At 38.8% G+C, this 18,347-nt stretch overlaps 1 long non-coding RNA gene across 1 annotated transcript in view; it reads right to left on the bottom strand.

The window, feature by feature from the left end:
- Nucleotides 1-339: 339 nt before the first annotated feature.
- Nucleotides 340-18,347, bottom strand: part of LOC113113400 (uncharacterized) — a 30,878-nt gene continuing 12,870 nt past the window's right edge. Inside the window, exon 4 of the long non-coding RNA XR_003293577.1 lies at nucleotides 340-450. This is a non-coding gene — a long non-coding RNA (uncharacterized LOC113113400). The remainder of the gene's footprint in view (nucleotides 451-18,347) is intronic.

The raw sequence follows: 18,347 nt of genomic DNA, 5'->3' as shown, positions 1-18,347 counted from the left end.
TCCACGAGGGACCTCAAGTTGCGGCTACCAAGCAGGAAGCTCAGCCCAAGGTATGTTCAATTAAATTCAATTCAGATTTATTTTTATAGTGCTTTTTACAATACAAATCATTACAAAGCAACTTTACAGAAATACGTTTCTAAAATATTTAGTAGTAGATTATAAGGAATGACAGTCAGTTTATGTGCATATGAAAGGATTTTTCAGAAAAATTAATACAAGACGTAGTCAGTCAGATGATGAACATTATTAACAGCAATTATTATATGATGCAATCACACTTGTAGCAATATTTGTTAAATCAGGGCCACTTCCGTCAAGTATATTTATGAAAATGATAATTGCATACAGTTAGTGTTGGCGGTATGGTTATGTTCTGGGCAACACTCCACACGCCTGTCCATGCAGCCATGCTTGGACAGAGTGGGGATAACAGCAAGACAAATCCCCCTGGTGTACAGAAAAGAACAATTATAAGCATACAATTCACAATTACATGAGTTGTTAACAAAATGTGATAGAGACTCTTTCCAATAAAGAGACTGTAAAGAAAGAACAAAGTTAGATCGGATTATAGGTTCAGTTGGTGGAGGTGGGGTTGGAGGAGGGAGTTAATTGCAAGCAGCGATGCGATGGAAGAGACACTGAAGAATGGGAATTTAAATAGGCCGCAGGTGATAGGTGTCAAGACTGGATTGATACACGTCAGGAACAGCTGACTGTCAGCTGATGCAAGCGTGACTAACGTGGCCTGACTGAACTAACGCGATGCTCAATTTCTGTTTGTTGATTCAGGGTTAGCATCATCTGGGGTCCTCTGAGGGTGTCAGCATCATCTCTATTCAGGTGTTTTGGATCCAGAGAAACAAATAGACACATCATTAGCATAGCTGCAGTTCCAACAAAGTAAAATTAATTAGTTTAACCCAAGCTAAATAATAAGAATACCTGTATCTTGTTTATTGAAGATTCAGGACAACCTCCTAGAAGTGCATTACAATAGTCCAGTCTAGAGGTCATGAATGCATGAACTAGCTTTTCTGCTTCAGAAACAGGTAACGTTTCGTAGTTTGGCAATGTTTCTAAGATGGAAGAATGCAGTTTTTGTAACAAAGGAAATGTGGTTTTCAAAAGACAAGTTGCTGTCTAATATAACACCCAGATTTTTGACTATAGAGGAAGTAACATTACATCTGTCCAGTTGCAAACTGTGATCTACTAGATTCTGTTTACTGTTTTTTTTTTTTTTTGGTCCAATAATTAATATCTCTGTCTTATCCGAATTTAATAGGTGAAAATTATTGCTCATCCAATCTTTTACATTTTTAACACACTCTGTTAGCTTAGAGAAGTTTCATCTGGTCTCGTTGAGATATATAGCTGAGTATCATCAGCATAACAGTGGAAACTAATCCAGTATTTTCTAATAATATTACCAAGGGGCAATATGTATATTGAAAATAGAAGGGGACCTAGGATGGATCCTTGTGGCACTCCACATTTTACTGGTGATAAATGAGATGACTCCCCATTTAAATAAACAAAATGGTAGCGATGCGACAGGTAGGATCTAAACCGTCTTAGAGCCTGCTCTTGAATACCTGTATAGTTTTGTAATCAATGTATGAGTTTGTCATGATCTATGGTGTTGAACGCAGCACTAAGATCAAGTAAAACTAGCAATGAGATGTAGCCTTGATCTGACGCAAGAAGCAAGTCATTTGTAATTTTAACAAGTGCAGTTTCTGTGCTATGGTGGGGCCTGAAACCTGACTGAAATTCTTCATACAGATCTTTTTTTTGCAGCAAGGAGCTCAATTGAACAGACACAACTTTTTCAAAAAACAAATTGACATAAGTGGCAGATTTGAAATAGGCCTATAATTTGCCAGTTCACTAGGATCTAGTTTTGGTTTCTTAATAAGAGGCTTAATAACCACCAGCTGAAATAGTTTTGGAACGTGACCTAAAGATAACGACGAGTTAATAATATTGAGAAGCCGTTCTTCAGCTACAGGTAACAACTCTTTCAGTAATTTAGTGGGTACAGGATCTAAAAAACATGTTGTTGGTTTAGATGCAGTGACAAGTTTATTTAGCACTCCCTGTCCTATCTTCCTGTTTATCTTTGGGTGTGATGTATGAAACTGAAGCGTTAGACGCTGTAGAATCTACATTCGCTGTTGTATTTCTAATGTTATCTACTTTATCAGTGAAGAAATTCATAAAGTCATTACTATTGAATGTTGATGGAATATTTGAATCAGATAGCGTCTGGTTATTTGTTAATTTAGCCATTGTGCTAAATAAAAATCTTGGATTGTGTTGGTTATTTTCAATGAGTTTATGGATATGCTTGGCCCTGGCAGTTTTTAGAGCCTGTCTATAGCTGAACATACTGTTTTTCCATGCAATTCTAAAAATTTCCAAGTAAGTATTTCTCCATTTGCAATCAAGACTACGAGTTTCTTTCTTGAGAGAGTGAGTATTACTGTAAAACCATGGCACAATACGATTTTGTCTAACCTTTTTCAATTTGATGGGGGCAACAGCTACTAATGCATTGGAGAAAATAGTGCCCATGTTGCCAGTAATTTTGTCTAGTTCATGTGTATTTTTGGGTATAAATAGCAGTTGAGATAAATCAGGCAGGTTATTTGCGAATCTGTCTTTGGTGGCTGGAACAATAGTTCTGCCCGAGACGGTAACGCTGAGACATATAGTTAATATCAGTGATACGCAGCATGCACGATACAAGGAAATGGTCTGAAACATCATCACTTTGAGATACGATATCTATCTCAGTAAGATCGATTCCATGAGATATAATTAAATCTAGTGTATGATTAGAACGATGAGTGGGCCCGGTGACATTTTGCTTGACTCCAAAAGAGTTTATTAGGTAAGTAATCGCAAGTCCTAATGCATCATTTGTATTATCAAAGTGAATATTAAAATCTCCTATGATTAGTGCTTTATCAACTGTAACTGTACTGTAAATATGCAAATTCTTTTAGGAATTCTATATATGGCCCTGGTGGTCTATACACAGTAGCCAGAGCAAGAGACACAATATATTTATTTTGCATATCTGACAGTTTAACATTAAGCAGAAGTATTTCGAATGAGTTAAACCTGTATCCTGTTTTCTGGGTAACATTGAGAATATCACTATATATTGTTGCAACACCTCAGCCACGACAAGTCTGACGGGGGTCATGCTTATAACAGTAGTTTGGTGGAGTAGCTCATTTAGACCAATATAATCATTTGGTTTGTTGGCCCTTTCAAGATTCTAAGAAGAATAAATGAGGTCACATACCAGTTAGAGCTTCCTGCTAATTATCTTATCTCTCCGTCTCTTCATGTTTCGCTACTCAAACTCGTCCACCCAGATGCTAACCCCAACCATGAGACTCAGGAACCGCCACCACTGCTCGACGTTGATGGATCGCCAGCTAATAAGGACAATATCTACTATCTACAGGCCCCCCAACCACCAAAGCCTGTGAGCCCAGCTCTTCCAACTCCTCCTGTGAGATCTCTCCGGCCTCTGCCACAACACCAGGGCCCAAACACTCCATCTGCTGTAGGTAAACCAAAAACAACTAATAACAGCTCTCAGTGATGTGGGTCGGATCCAGCTATAATAGCAGCAACATTCACAAATGTTTACAGAACAAGTGGGAACCTGTGTGCCTTTAACTTTCTCTATGTGTGTTTCATCGCTTGATAGAAAGTCTAAGGCCATCAAACTAATGCCTTAAAGACACAAAGCACTGCGATCAAGTTACCATTTTTAAACATTTGCTCACTAAAAAATAAATCATTTTTAATCATAGACTTAATCACAAACAATCTGGATTTTATGTTTCTAAACGAAACATGGCTAGAAGACAGCTGCAGTGCAACAGTCCTCAATGAAACAACCCCTCCTAACTTTTAGGATTGTGTTGAAAGGTGCTCCATGCATTCTGTTTATCATTATTTACAGGCCTCCAAAATACTCTCCAGCCTTTGTTGAAGAGTTTACAGAACTGTTATCACTGACTTCTTTTGCTATTTTGCTATTGCAGGGGATTTTAATATTCACATAGATAATGCAGAAAACAAAACTACAAAATAAATGTTTTAAACACTTTTGACCTGATTCAGCATGTGCATAAACCTACACACAATAAGGGACATACGCTAGATTTAATCATCAGTAGAGGTCTAAACATTTTATCCATTGTTATTAAGGACGTAGCACTATCTGATCACTTCTGTATTTTCTTTGATATATTGATCTCTGCTACCACTGAATCTAGATCTGTCTCTGTCAGAAGGAGATGCATAAACGAGAACACAAGTGTACTATTTATGGAGGCTATATCTTTAACACCAAGCATTTCTGCAGACTCTGTTGATATTCTCCTTGATTCCTTCAACTCAAAAGTTAAGAATGTTATTGATGATATTGCTCCTGAAATTGTCAGTAAGAAGACTGGCAGAGAGAAATCAGCTTTTTGAGAAAATCAACAACAGTACAAGAGTGTGAAAATACATTGCAGAAAAGCTGAGTGGATGAAGCGGAAGACAAAATTTGAAATTCAATATAGCATCTATAAAGACAGCCTTCATGATTTTAATAAGGTGGAACGATCCACAGCTAGACAGAGTTTCTTCTCAACCCTTATAAACAGTAACTTAAACAACAATTGCACTCTTTTTGCTACTGTTGAGAGACTGACAACCCCCCCCCCCCCCCCCCCCCAAGTAAGATTTACAGTGGAATGCTATCAGACAGTAAAAGCAAGTGAGTTTGCTTCCTTCTTTTCTGAGAAGATCAGTAATATCAGGAACGCGATTAGCACATCCTCAGGTTATGTTGAGGTCAGACAGATTCGGCCGCAATATTAAAAAAAGAAGATACTATGTCTATTTTTGAAGCAATTGATAGCAAAATTTCGGAAGAAATAGTGCAGCACCTAAAATCATCATCCTGCTATCCTGACATACTTCCCACATCTTTTTTTCAAAAGTGTGCTAAACTGTTTAGAAGCAGATCTCTTAGAAGTGGTGAATGCCACATTTCTTTCTGGGACTTTTCCAAACTCGCTGAAAACTGCAGTTGTTAAACCCCTTATGAAAAAGAGCAATCTTGATACCACCTTTTGGAACAATTTTATAGGCAAAATTATAGAAAATATAATTTTTAATCAACTGAACAAATACTTACACTCAAATGGATACCTGGACATTTTTCAGTCTGGTTTCCGACCGCATCACAGCACAGAGACAGCACTCATTAAGATAATAAATGATATTCGCTTAAATTCTGACTCTGGCAAAATATCAGTGCTGGTATCGCTAGATCTCAGTGCTGCGTTTGACACTGTCGATCATAACATACTACTAGAGAGACTGGAAAACTGGGTCGGGCTTTCTGGGATGGTACTCAAATGGTTCAGGTCATACTTAGAAGGGAGAGGCTATTATGTGAGTATAGGAGAGCATAAGTCTAAGTGGACGTCCATGACATGCGGAGTGCCACAAGGCTCAATTTTTGCACCGCTCTTGTTTAGCCTGTATATGCTCCCACTAAGTCAAATAATGACAAAGAACCAAATTGCCTATCACAGCTATGCTGATTATACCCAGATTTACCTAGCCTTGTCTCCGAAGGACTATAGCCCCTTTAGCCACATTTCCACTGACAGGCCAAAAGTGTTCTAGTGTGTGCCAGGGCCAGTCACATTTTCGCTGTCACTTCCGGGGCTTGATCGTGACTCGTCGGTGCTTCCTCAGGGCCAGTGGTCAGGGTTTTTTGGCCAGATGAAAATCTTGCACCAAAGTGGGCCAGCCAGGGCTGGAGGAGTGGTTATGAACAAAGGCAGAGTTTCTCCGCGTCTGGAGAGTGTCAGCGCCGCGGATCAATTCATAAAGCTAACAGCTATAAAACCAGCATTAAAAACTTAAAAAAATAAGTTGAGCTCAAAACTCATTGTCAGCAAGCAGCAAGTGTCTTTTATAAAAATATAGAGATGATCATTTTTTCTAAATGTGATGTATACAGGCTACTGTGACTACAAATAAACAGAAATGGACTCTTTATTTCTGTGACTAATTTTCAGGCCTAATAAATTAATTAATTACGATCAATATATCACTTATTTTAGTAAAACATAGATGCTTTTGGATTTAAATATTTAACAATGTAAACAAATGGCCGCTTTTATCGTGTTCGTTTTGTTAAACAAGGAAAAAATTGAAGTCATTGCATTTGGAAACAAAGTTGAAGTTCTCAAGGTGAATGCATTCCTTGACTCTAGGGTTCAAACAACTAAAAATCAAGTCAAGAGTCTTGGTGTGATTCTTTAAAAAGACCTTAGTTTCAGTAGACATGCCAAAGCAGTAACTAAATCAGCATACTATCATCTTAAAAACATTGCATTGCACTTTTAATCTAGACTCAAAACTCATCTGTTTAGCTGTGCATTCATTGTTTATTTAATGAATGAGCGATGTCCGAACTGATTGCACTTTATTTTATGAATTGCACTGTATGCTATGCAACCCGAAATGATTGCACAGTCTTAAATTCATTTTAAATCATGTTTTAAATTACTATTTATCCTATTTAAGTTTTTAAATTCCTTGTTTTATTTTTGTGATATTTTTTTTTTCTTTTTGTGATTATTTTACTTTATTTTATGTAACCTTCCACTCATTTTATTCAAAACAAAAGGGTCAAAAGATTATTTAGTTTCACTAGATGAACGTGTGATACCAGGGAAGAATGAATTTATACAAAATACACATTTATCTCATTAGAGCAGCGCTCTGCATTTCACAACATGACATTTGAAAGACGAGTAATTGTGGCTCTTTCACTTAGTCACTTAAGGTTTATGACTGTAAGGGAACAAAGGCTGTTGGCTGATTCATAAACATGCCACATTTTGCCCTGTGTTTCACCCATTAACACTTTACAAAAATCAGATTATGATTTTGCGGTACCATTCTGTTAAATAGTTTCATATTACACACCAAACAGTCATAGCAATTGGGGGGAATTGTCTCAGCACTTTGGATCCTTTTTGATGTCCCCCAAAACCAATTTGTTTTCATTCCTTGCTTTGATTTGTTGGTTTCTATGGCCACAATTCATTAGAAACACTTTTCTTGTCAAAGCATTTACTGGTCTATCAATGGGGACCAGACCCTGCCTGGGAATAAATCAGCTGTCGGAGCTGAGCTGATGGAAAGAGAGTGTTGCTTCAATTAAACACAGCTCGGATGGGCCCCCAACACAGGCGGCGGCGACATCAAGCAGCACGGGTTGGATGTACACCTCTTGAGATCAACTCATAGGATGGGGCACTCAGGTCCACCCCTGTATCACTGCTTCAGAAGGCTGTCAACTTTGGCACATCACTGCGCGGGACCTCTATATTCGTTCTCCAAATCGCAGTCAAGCTTCAGAAATAAAGAGCCCCTGAGACCTATTTGCTACAGCAGGCGAACCCAGCTTCAGCAGTGCGTCACCCACTACACATTGACACTTTCATGGTTGCCTTTTTTTTTCTTCTTTGAACCAACACTTTGACCTTTGGAGATTGTTCCCAATTGTTCCCTTCTTTGTGTTTCTTTTTTGCTTTGTCCACTTTTTCCCTTCTATGATGATTGTCCCTTTCTTGTTTTGTTTTACTGTTTTGTTCTCTTGATTTCTATGGTGACTGCAAGCTTCCCAGGAATAATGAAAGCCTAGGGATTAAGTAGCGTGAATGGTGATAGACTTTTCATAAACAGATAGGAAACTCCTGGAAAAAATGGGATAGGTTCATATGATGGGCTTCACAGATGTGACATTAAGTCAAGAGAATTTTGGTCATTCAATGAAACTGGAGAAAATGATTGGGAAAAAAGCTTAATTTGGGGTAAGTCAGCATTTATTGTACCACTCATTTCTGCCATTTTATGTCTGTCCCACATCACTAGATGATTTATGTAAACAATTAATAAACTGTTAGGTAGCTGCGTCCTGATCTGCTGTACTAACTGGCTGTTGGTTTGTGCCCAGCAAGGAGTGATCTGTTAAATTATTTCGTGATGTGCTTAACTTTAGGTTTCTTCAAATATGGAACCTTTAATAAACAGTGTTAATCACTTTTTTGTCTATTATCCATGGCTTAAAACTTGTACAAGTAACTATGTTGCATCCAGAAGCGTCATATTCATCAAAAAGAACAATTATTTTCAGACTCCACTCAAGCCTTGGTCACGCAGTATTTCTGAATCCAACAAGACGCATGTTTACCTCAAAGAAGGTGGAGAAAAAAAACTTACCTTAGGCCATACCTGTTCATTTTCGCTTTAAGTATTTCAGAGCATTATCTCACAGGTTATGTACTGAGGTTTCAATTAAAGGAGTCATATGATGCAATTTTTATTTTTCCTTTTCTTTAGTGTGTTATGTAGCTATTTATGCATGTATAAGATCTGCAGGCATACAAAGCTCAAAGTCTCCCAAAAAAGGATTTATTCTGTCTAAAAGAGAGGGCTGATCCAGACCGGGCTAAAATGCCTTATTCAAACATGCCCCAACATGTCTACTTCACGATGTGGAAACATTTGTGTAATGCCGTCCAAATGTTCACGCAGAAAGAAGGCATGGATTCAGTAACCGCAGTTAAGGCCCCGGTATTATTTAAAAAAGTTAGTTTTCATTTTTCGTTTGGGGGCAAAAAGAAGTTTGAAAAGGCTGAGCGACGGTATACTGTTTCCGAACATTCAGACTCCCCCACTCTGCTGTAGGCAGGGTGTAGATTAATGTAAACATGACTCGCGACGCTCGCGTGTATCCCCTAAACACACCAAACAGAACTGAACAGAAATGACATCACTGAATTCAATGATGAACTGCCTTTAACTGTCATTTTGCATTATTGACACACTATTTTCCTAATGAATGTTGTTCAGTTGCTTTGACGCAAAGTATTTTGTTTAAAGCGCTATATAAAAAAAAGGTGACTTGACTTGACCAAACTATGGTGTAACATTTATTTGAAACACATGTATTTGGTACTTGCTACCTTTACTCTTTCCTTTCATTCTTGTCATGACTTTGGAAAACTTGTCTCGGATGTTTCTCTACGTCAATTTTTGCATAACTCCGGGTCGTCAACACCAAGCTTTGTTGCCATTTCTTTGCAGGAATTAATGCTTTCTTTGAATTTTTAAAGTCTCTCCGCGAGCGATCTTACAGGTGCGGATATATCTGTTCAGCTCAGCTATTCGACACTCCAGTGTATTCATGTTGCTAGTGACTAGGAGAAGAGGTTCTCTCTTGCCTGACCACCCTTGAATGAGAAAAAAAAAATGCATGTCAAAGAAGGTGGAGTTTCAGAACACATGTAACTGCCATAGACCAATAGAAACTCAAAGGTGTTTAGGAGCCGAAACAAACTCCCCCAGAAAGTTCACTTTGGTCAGCTGTTTCGAACTGCCAAAACAAACTTTTTTGTTTCGGTCTGATTTTGTTCGAAATGACGTCATATCGTTTCTTTCTTCGATTTCGTTTGAAGTGAAGTGGCCAATCACAATGCACTGGGTCAGCTGGCCAATCAGAGCAGACTGTGCTTGTCAGAAGGAGGGGCCTTGTAGAAAATGAAGCGTTTGAAAGAGGTGGAGCACAGAAGAACTACAATAATGTACAGAATTTGAAAAATAATGTGTTTTTTTAACATTAAATCATATCTGCATATTCTGTTAGATCTTTAAATTAGCATCATATGACCCCTTTAACATAGCACAGTTGACACAGCTCATCCCAGACTAACTGAAAATAAGTGCTTGTGGCGATGTTTCTGCAACATCAATATTGTTTACCCTATTGCACGTTTCGTGGCAATTTTAAGGTGAAACTTTAATATAACTTTAATATTTTAACTTCTGAGTTTTACTTCCTCTAGTGTTAATTTCAACTGGAAACTGCTGTGATTCAAACATGTAGGTACAGTATTTTAGAGCCTTGCAGTGAGCCTGCATACACCCAGCTACTGTCAAGAGTCAATTAACTTTTGGATGTGTCACTCCAGCCCTGCATTGGCAACACGCAGACAGAAAAGTTGACTAAACCTAATGTGTGCTACTAGTACCTTTGTGAAATCAGCAGGGCAGCTGGGTATTCATAAATATATGGCTCAAGGGTGGGAACAATGGGTCAGCATTAGCAGCAGTAGGCTTCTCTGCGACGGTAAGCTGGAAAGCTGTGCTTGCTGTGGCTCTCAGATAATAATGCACTGAACACAACTACACTATCATGTGCTCCTTCACTGTGTCTGGAAAGATTTTCCATTTTCACACACAGTTCTTGCTCCTGTATATCCACTCAGTAATGTATACTGCAGGTGTGTGGGATGAGAAGGCATCGGTCCAGAGGAACTGAGTGATGTTATACTGATATACAACCTTTAATGACTGCTGCAGATTTGTGTATGATTAAAACACTTTAAAAGGGCCATATTCTACACCAGGGGTTGGAAGCCTTTTTGACATGAATTGTTACTCTTTGCACCACCTCTCTTAATGATGTGATGTTAAATGCTACCATCATTGTATTTTGTGCGTGGTGGAAGTTTAAAGGTCCTGTATGCTGGGTTGGAAATCATTTTTTAATTTCATTTATAAAAACTTGTCTCTCTTCAGATATCCTAGTTTTAGAACAGGGGCTTTCAAATCTGTCCCAGAGGCCCCAGGGATGAGCACCAAGATAACATTATTACTAGGGGGAATATCTTACAACTGTTTGTTTTATGAAGAGTCGCTGAGATGCTGGAGCCTATCCCAAAAGGAAACAGCCCTGCGATGGTCTGGCCGTCCGCTCAGGATAACACACAGCTCATTTCCCTGGATTTCTGTGGGGTTTCGATCAGGGACTGCTTTCCACGGAAAACCTTCATTTTGTGGTCACTGAATCGTGTTGTTGTGGATTTGAGGTGGGCTTTGGATCATTATCATGCTGGAAGATCTATTGTAACCACAGCCTAATTTAGGCTTTCTGACAAGGTCGAATTCATTCAGGTTTTAGGTTTTGATTCATAAGTTCTTCAGTACTTTGATGGAGTTTATAATACCATGTATTCTAACCAGTTTTCTAGAGCAGTGGTTTTCAATTGCAGTCCTGGTGACCCCTACCACTGCACATTTTGTTTGTATCTCTTATCACTTCAGACTTTCGTTCTAATCGACCGTAAGTGCTCTGTGAAGTGGAAATTCACATGATGTTCCCTATGATTACAGTTTGAAGGGAGTGTATATGTTCCATTCAAAGTGCATTAAAGTGTGCAAGACAAGCTGTTATTTATTTATAGAGGTATATTATGTCACATTTGACACTTATCGACTAACTTTCATCTCTGTCTGAGGAAGCTGCAGGCAGTGGCATAGCACAAATTAATGAATGTTCCAAAGTGAATTATTCTTCAAAGGGTTTCCTGTGCTCAGAGAGTAGAGAGTAGTGAACTCTAAGTAGGGACCCTGTCACAGTTCATGCATTGATCGAGCTCCCATCTAACTATTTCGTTATCTGAATTAGGTTATAATGAGAGTATGACATCCATCTTCATTGGGATTTGGGTTGAATGCCTAGGGACATTTTGCTCTGTTTTGTTTGGGTTTAGGAAATGGAATAAAATAAATCCCATTGCCCGTCCTCTCATGAGAGCAGTGTTACAATCAGGCATATCGTTCTGCCATTTTATAGTAGTAAAATAGTGGACAGTATTGAAAACCGTGCTTGGTCATAGTCTGGCTCAGAGCTCACATAAACCACATCAAATAAACAACAGTGATTAGGCAACTATGTAGTAGGAAATTACGTTTTTTTACGGTAGACCAACGTTTCTGCTTTATATTCAGCTCAGCTAGCACGATTGCTAGATACCTTTGTCCATATTAGCAAAGCCACTATAAGGCAAGCCTGCAACCTTTATCCAAAAAAAAGTGTAACGCTAATTGGTAACACATCAGGTTTGCCAGTATGTGGGAAAAGAGACCAGAGGCTCGTTTACGCTGAATAAACAGCTTTTTAGAGGAAACAGCTTATCGTTTAATGAATCGACAACCTATCAGCTAATCTTCAATATGTTTTACACTATACAATATATTTGGATTGAATGTTTTCACCAAAAAGAAAAATGCTGTTTTATAAGAGTAGTCACTGACTTTTTAGGGCAGGTGGAATACAGCGTATGGCACTTCTCATTCATTCCTATGGTATACATAAACAGGCGATTGAGTCTTGCACGACTGAAATTAAGTGACGTCAAGGCTGTAATGTGATTGGTTATTTAGGCACACGTGATCCAAGTTGACAGTTACACTTTCTCCAACAGTAAGTAATAAAGACCCTCTCATCTCCCAATAGTAAGACAATCTCTGATATTAGGGTTTCCCAACACTTAACAAGTTACTTCTATGAGTATATTTTGTACATTCTGCATGAGAGCGCCCTCTGGCTTCAGGATGAATGAAACACACACTGCAGGAGAGTGTTTAGCACTCCGCAATGTTCACATCCCCTCATTTTGGATACAAATAAAACGTCAGGTCATGGAAAGGCTAGTGGGTCTAATAGCATTTAAATCTATATTTATTAACACTTGCCTTTGAAAATCTCGATTTAAAACATTTTATTAAAAGTGGAGGGGGACACATCCCCCTCATATTCTACGGCCGAGGGCACACACTGGCATTATATAGCAAACAAGAATCAAGAAACAATAAGATTAATTTTTATAGGTCTGTATTGTATAACATGGTATATAAATAAAGGTGACTTGACCGAGTCAGTGATAAGAATGAGTTCTGTTTGCTTTTGACGAGATGTGACACTCACATCCAGTGAAGGAAGTGTCAGCCGTTAAGCTGCTCAATGGCAGTGGCAGGGCCCTAGGTGATAAAGTATAACTGTTGTAGCAGAAATGAGTCAAATCAGACAAATCAAAGAGTCTATCAGAGCTGTGTGCATTGAAACATGAGCTGAATTCCTCAGGAAGTCATAAATCAGTTCTAGTGCCACAGGAACCAAACAAGATAACCAACCAACCAACTTGTTCACACAACAGCTTTCAACATTAACACCAATAGAACAATTATTGACAATTTTAATTCAAAGAAGAGATTGTCAAATTTATTGTTCGTGATTGGAATGCAACGCTGGACATCACATGTAAACCCAGGAGATCAAGTTAAATACTTGCATTGACTTCCCCCCCCAGCCAGTGAAACCAGACTGAAATTCCTAAGGGGGAAGGGCTTTAAACCTTTGTCTTCACAGAAAAGTCCTTTGCCAGAGAATGGCAAAGAAACCCTTTTTATACATTATATATGGACCAGAATGAACTCAAAAAAGACTTATGAATGAATCATTCTATTGCTTAACTCCATATTCATTTACGTGTAACCCACACATTTGACTATCATGTTATAATCACTTATCGTGTATGTTTTCTTTAAATGACTATGGTATAGCTGAAGGGTACATAGTCGTGTTTGATATGTGTGTGATTGAATTTTCTTGCTTGATATTGCCCTGACAATCATTTATTTGTAAAATATATCATAATCATGTTATAGGAATCATGTCCAAAATTAGACCCTGTGAGGCAAGAACCACATGCTTGGTAAGATAAACAAATGATTTATGATACCCAAGACTCAAGAACATATCTGATTGGTCAAGGCAACATTTGAGGGGTGGCCAACAGGAAGTTTTAAATACTTTGGACACGATGTAATTTTTTTTTTAGTCATGCCTTGCTTTTAGTCTGCTTTTAGTTCTAGTCTAGCTGCTGCTATTAGCCATGTCGGCTTTTAGTTCTAGCATTGCTCGTGCTATCAGTCATGCCTGCTCTTAGCTTTTAGCTTGTAGCTTTGCTACCTAGCTTTAGCTTGTAGCATCTAGCCATGCGGTAGTCATCATTGTTCTTTGAGCGCGGTTCCAGCGTGCCTGCCTGCTGCTACTATGAGAAGGAACACAACCTAGTCTCGTCAAACTTTATTTCTTTTCTTTTCCGTTTGAGAGTTTCGTGTTCTGAGTTAAGTTTTGTAACGTCCATTCAACTTCAACCAGCGAACACGACTCTGCACTTTCAGCCAACGCCCAACAACCACGGGCTTCCCAAGACGTCACTTCAGAGACTGAACTTCCAGCCAATCAACGACCTCGGGATAGCCCTTTCACCGAGGCTCCTTCTTCACAGGAGATGCAAGTAACTTTACCTCCAGACTGTGACCTTTACTGGTGTATCTAATATAATTTTAACCTCATTGAGGAACTCAATGCGAGCGCTAATTACGTGATTGATGGTTGTTCATGTTTATGCAATTTAACATATTGCTGTTAACTTGGGATTCCATATTTCCATTCTCTTAAACTCATCTTTCCCTAACTTTCGACCTTCCTGCAACTTGTGTGAATGTGTGTGTGCGTGCGTTTATGTGTTAGATTAGTTTATATGTCTTAGATTTATCTAATAAAGCCTTATTCATATTGAAAAGAGAAGTATCTTGTGTTTTGTGCTTACAAGTTAATGTCTTAAACTGCCGATCTTGTTACTGTGCTAATTGATAGTGTTTTCACTATAGTTTGGATATTAGTATCCAGCGCAGATTTTATGTTAAACGGCTCGTTCACTGAACCGCAGGCGCATCTCCGTGAACAGCCGTGAAACAGTGATTCTGTTCAAATTCCCTTTAAAATCTTAAATGATTCCCTTTGAGCTAAATTTACCTGTTTCCCTTACATTTATTATGGTGGAGAATGCGGGCAGTTTAATCTAAATTGTGAGCATAAACCAAGTTATTTAATCTTTGATTTTGCTAAAGGAATGAAAGATGAGAAGCTTGCGAGACGTGTGTGTTTGAGAGTGTGACGTAAGCAGCGCGCCCCCCCCCCTCAAATGAATAAGAGCAGTTAGAGGACACAGCTAGAACTCCAGTCCGTCTCTTCAATGTTAACAGCAGTAAGTGAACTTAAAAGTAAACATCTGAGATCGTACAATAAGGTAGAAATTGAGCGTGTTCCTCATTTGTGTAATGCCTTGTTTTATAGCTGATTTGATTTCACTGCGTGTTCCAGTGTCTCAAACGCTATCTCAGTCACTGTTTGCTGAACGGAGCTAAACTGTTAGTGTTTCAAAAGGGATATAAATCGGTGAATAAAGAATAGTTTTGAGCGGGTTCCTCAATCTATTTATCAAAGTCCCCGTATTCATATTTCATATAGTTTGATTGCCAGTGCGTGTTCCACTGCCGAATCAAATTTGATATTCGACTCCCCTAAATTAACGTTAAACATTAGAGAACAATGTTTGCCCATTTGTATCCGTTCACAAAGTGAATGCAATCTCGCGTAACACTGCGTGTGTCCGAGAGTAATTTGAATGGGAGTGTTTTAAAAGCTTGATCAAGTAAAGTTTAACTGTGTACCAACAGCGAAGGAAAACTTTTATGTTTGTGTCCAGAAAAACTGGCACGGAGATTCAAATTGCTGAGATTGATATAACTGTGTTCCCTTAACTACAGCAGGAAGCTGCTAATTGAATTAAGATAAATTTAACTCTATACAAACTGAGAGTTTAAGTGCCACATCGCAAAACCAACTGAAAGGCGGTGTTGTTATTTGTACAGTGTTGAAATGAGCCGACATTTCATGTATCATGCTTAACTGTATTTGCAACAATGCAACGATTCATGTGCTGATCCACTAGAATGTGTTTTGGTTGCCATAGTGACGACCGTGACCCGGAAGCCTAACGTACTTCCGGAGCAACTCTGAACTGTGCACGCGCAGCGCACAAACTCTGCGGTGTCGCTAAGCTAACGAAACCATTGCATTTACATTGAAGTCTATACTAAAGCCACCAGCCTCAAAGGTTAGCCGTTAGCATTACCATCCAGTGGTAGAATAATGTGTGTTTGGGCAACGCTGACGTGATTTAACCATTTTCAACATCTTAACTAACACTTGTTAGTCTCTTTCTTTTTATCGCTCTGTTTTCTCACTAGACCACTTATTTTCATTTTACTAGAAAGGGAAATACTGACTCACAATTATTAATTGTCAAATTGAAATTTAATTGAAACATTAAATTTATTTTGAATCATTTAAAATTTCCCTCTCAGATCATTTCATATGATCTTTTATTTCTAGTATTCTCTTTTGGGTCTAATTATTTTAGGAATGAATAAGCCTTGAACTTTGGAAGTTAAGTAAACTTATTCTTCCCAATTTATTTATTACCCATCTGAATATATGCTATTCAGACCTTTACTTATTTGAATGCGTTTTACCCCTCTTCCTGTTTTGGTTATACACTTAACCACTATTGTTTTACGTATTGATTTCCTCTTTTTAATTTAATGTTTGCATATTTTGCCCATTTATTAATTTTTAATTTTCCTATTTCTTACCATTGCTTTTGTGTATCCTAGCCTGGGAACGACAAACCTGAGCCCTAAAAGGAGACATTGTTATCCCTCACTACGAGTTCAAATAAATTAGAAAGACAACTCTCTTTCACTTAAAGTTTATTTTGTTTGATTAGTTGTGCAGCAACTAACACAACGCTCTCCTTGTAGTTCAGATAACCGCTACTGAGACTTACCATCTCCGTCCTCTCTCTCCTTTACTTTCCTCTTCTCTTTTTACATTTGTAGGACATGTAAGAACCATCAATCAATTCTAAGTGAAGTAAATACCGTGCCAAAGACGACGAATCATCCTTATGAATTTGATTGTAATCATCCTCTCATTTGTTCTTCCTAACCTCCCTACATTTGGAAACGCAATCCAAGTTTTAGCATCTCATCCAACGTTGAGATCGATTTAATAGAGATACGTGCTGAGCAACTGTCGCCTTCGCTGACTCCCTGGTGAGCGGTCCAACTGAAAGGTGTACGGTGTCAATCCTGTCAGACTAAGAAAAGAGATATCAGAATTATTATTGTATTCTTTTGTCCAAAGCAAGAAATATAATAATATTGTTTATGTTTTTGATAACATTTAATTGGAAAAAAATAATTTTCCTCATTTGAAAAACAGAAATTCTACTTGTCATTTGAATTTGTTTTTCACCTCTGTCTCTCTTTTCCTCTTCCTCATTAGAGTGACAAAGTCTTCGCATCTCTAGTCTACTTAGACACCCTGAGACCAACACAGTCATCACCACATTTCACTAGTGGTTCACAATCACTGATACAACACTTAGTTGTCCCACCACACATAGGCTTTTACTCCACACAGATCTGTGTCAGTCTCTCTTCTCCCTAGCGTGCCAACATGCCGCAGACTGCAGACCCCATTTCCCATGGGGAAGATGTGAACATTTGGCTGAGAGGCATAACAGACAGCCTCACTCCAAAGACATTTGAACTGTTATTATTTTTAATAATAATCCTAATCCTGAGAAGATTCCTGACACAAGATTCAAGCCAGAACAACAACCACGAGGAGCTAGTCAAGATCACGAGCTCACTAAGCTATGCCTTCACAACCCAGCTGAAACTGAGCGACAAGCACATCACCCACCTTCAAGAGGAGCTGACACGTGCTCAACGTCGCATAGACAAGCTGGAAGTGAAAGTTCAAAATCAACTCAAAGCACCCAGCGAGAGGGAGCAGGATACAACAGAACAAGTTATGAAGCTCCAAGCAGCCCTGGCAGCAGCTCAGCTCGACCAGCAACATACAACGGCTGCTCAGAAAGACCTGGTAAACAGACTCCAGTATGCCGAACAGCTACTAGAGAAAGCCAAGATAGACATCAGAAACAAAAACTCTGAAATCAGTGCTTTGAAAGACCACCTTGAAAGGTACAGAACTGAAATGGACAATCTGACCCAACAACTAGATGATACCAACGATGAGCTCTACATGGTCAGAAAAGAACTCCAAAATGCTTACAAGCACAAACTAGAGCCAAGAAAAGAGAAACATCTCTTAGCCTCATCACTGCTGAGCAGAGCAGAGTTCCACGTCCAAGAACTGGCATATGATGAAAGGAGCGAAGGGCCACAACCCAAAACCTCACCTGCCTTCGCCACACAACCCTTTTCTGCCAACGAAAGAAAACCTCCCGTCCAAGGCCTTGGAGCTGCACACGGGATGACAATCAAAGACCTCAACAAGCTGTCTAAAAACATCAGCAGGTTCAACCCGAACTCCACAGAGAGCCCCGACATCCAAGCTTACCTGCGAGATATCGAATTTCACCTGGAAGTGAGACCTCATGTGACTGACAGAGACTGGTTATACCTCCTTAGAGCCACGTCCAGTCCCGAGGTACGAAACTTTCTAG

Source organism: Carassius auratus, chromosome 14 (genome assembly GCF_003368295.1).
Source record: "Carassius auratus strain Wakin chromosome 14, ASM336829v1, whole genome shotgun sequence".
Classification (NCBI taxonomy): Eukaryota; Metazoa; Chordata; class Actinopteri; order Cypriniformes; family Cyprinidae; genus Carassius; species Carassius auratus.
Note: the sequence above shows the minus strand (reverse complement) of the source record. Positions and strands in the feature narration are given on the sequence as shown.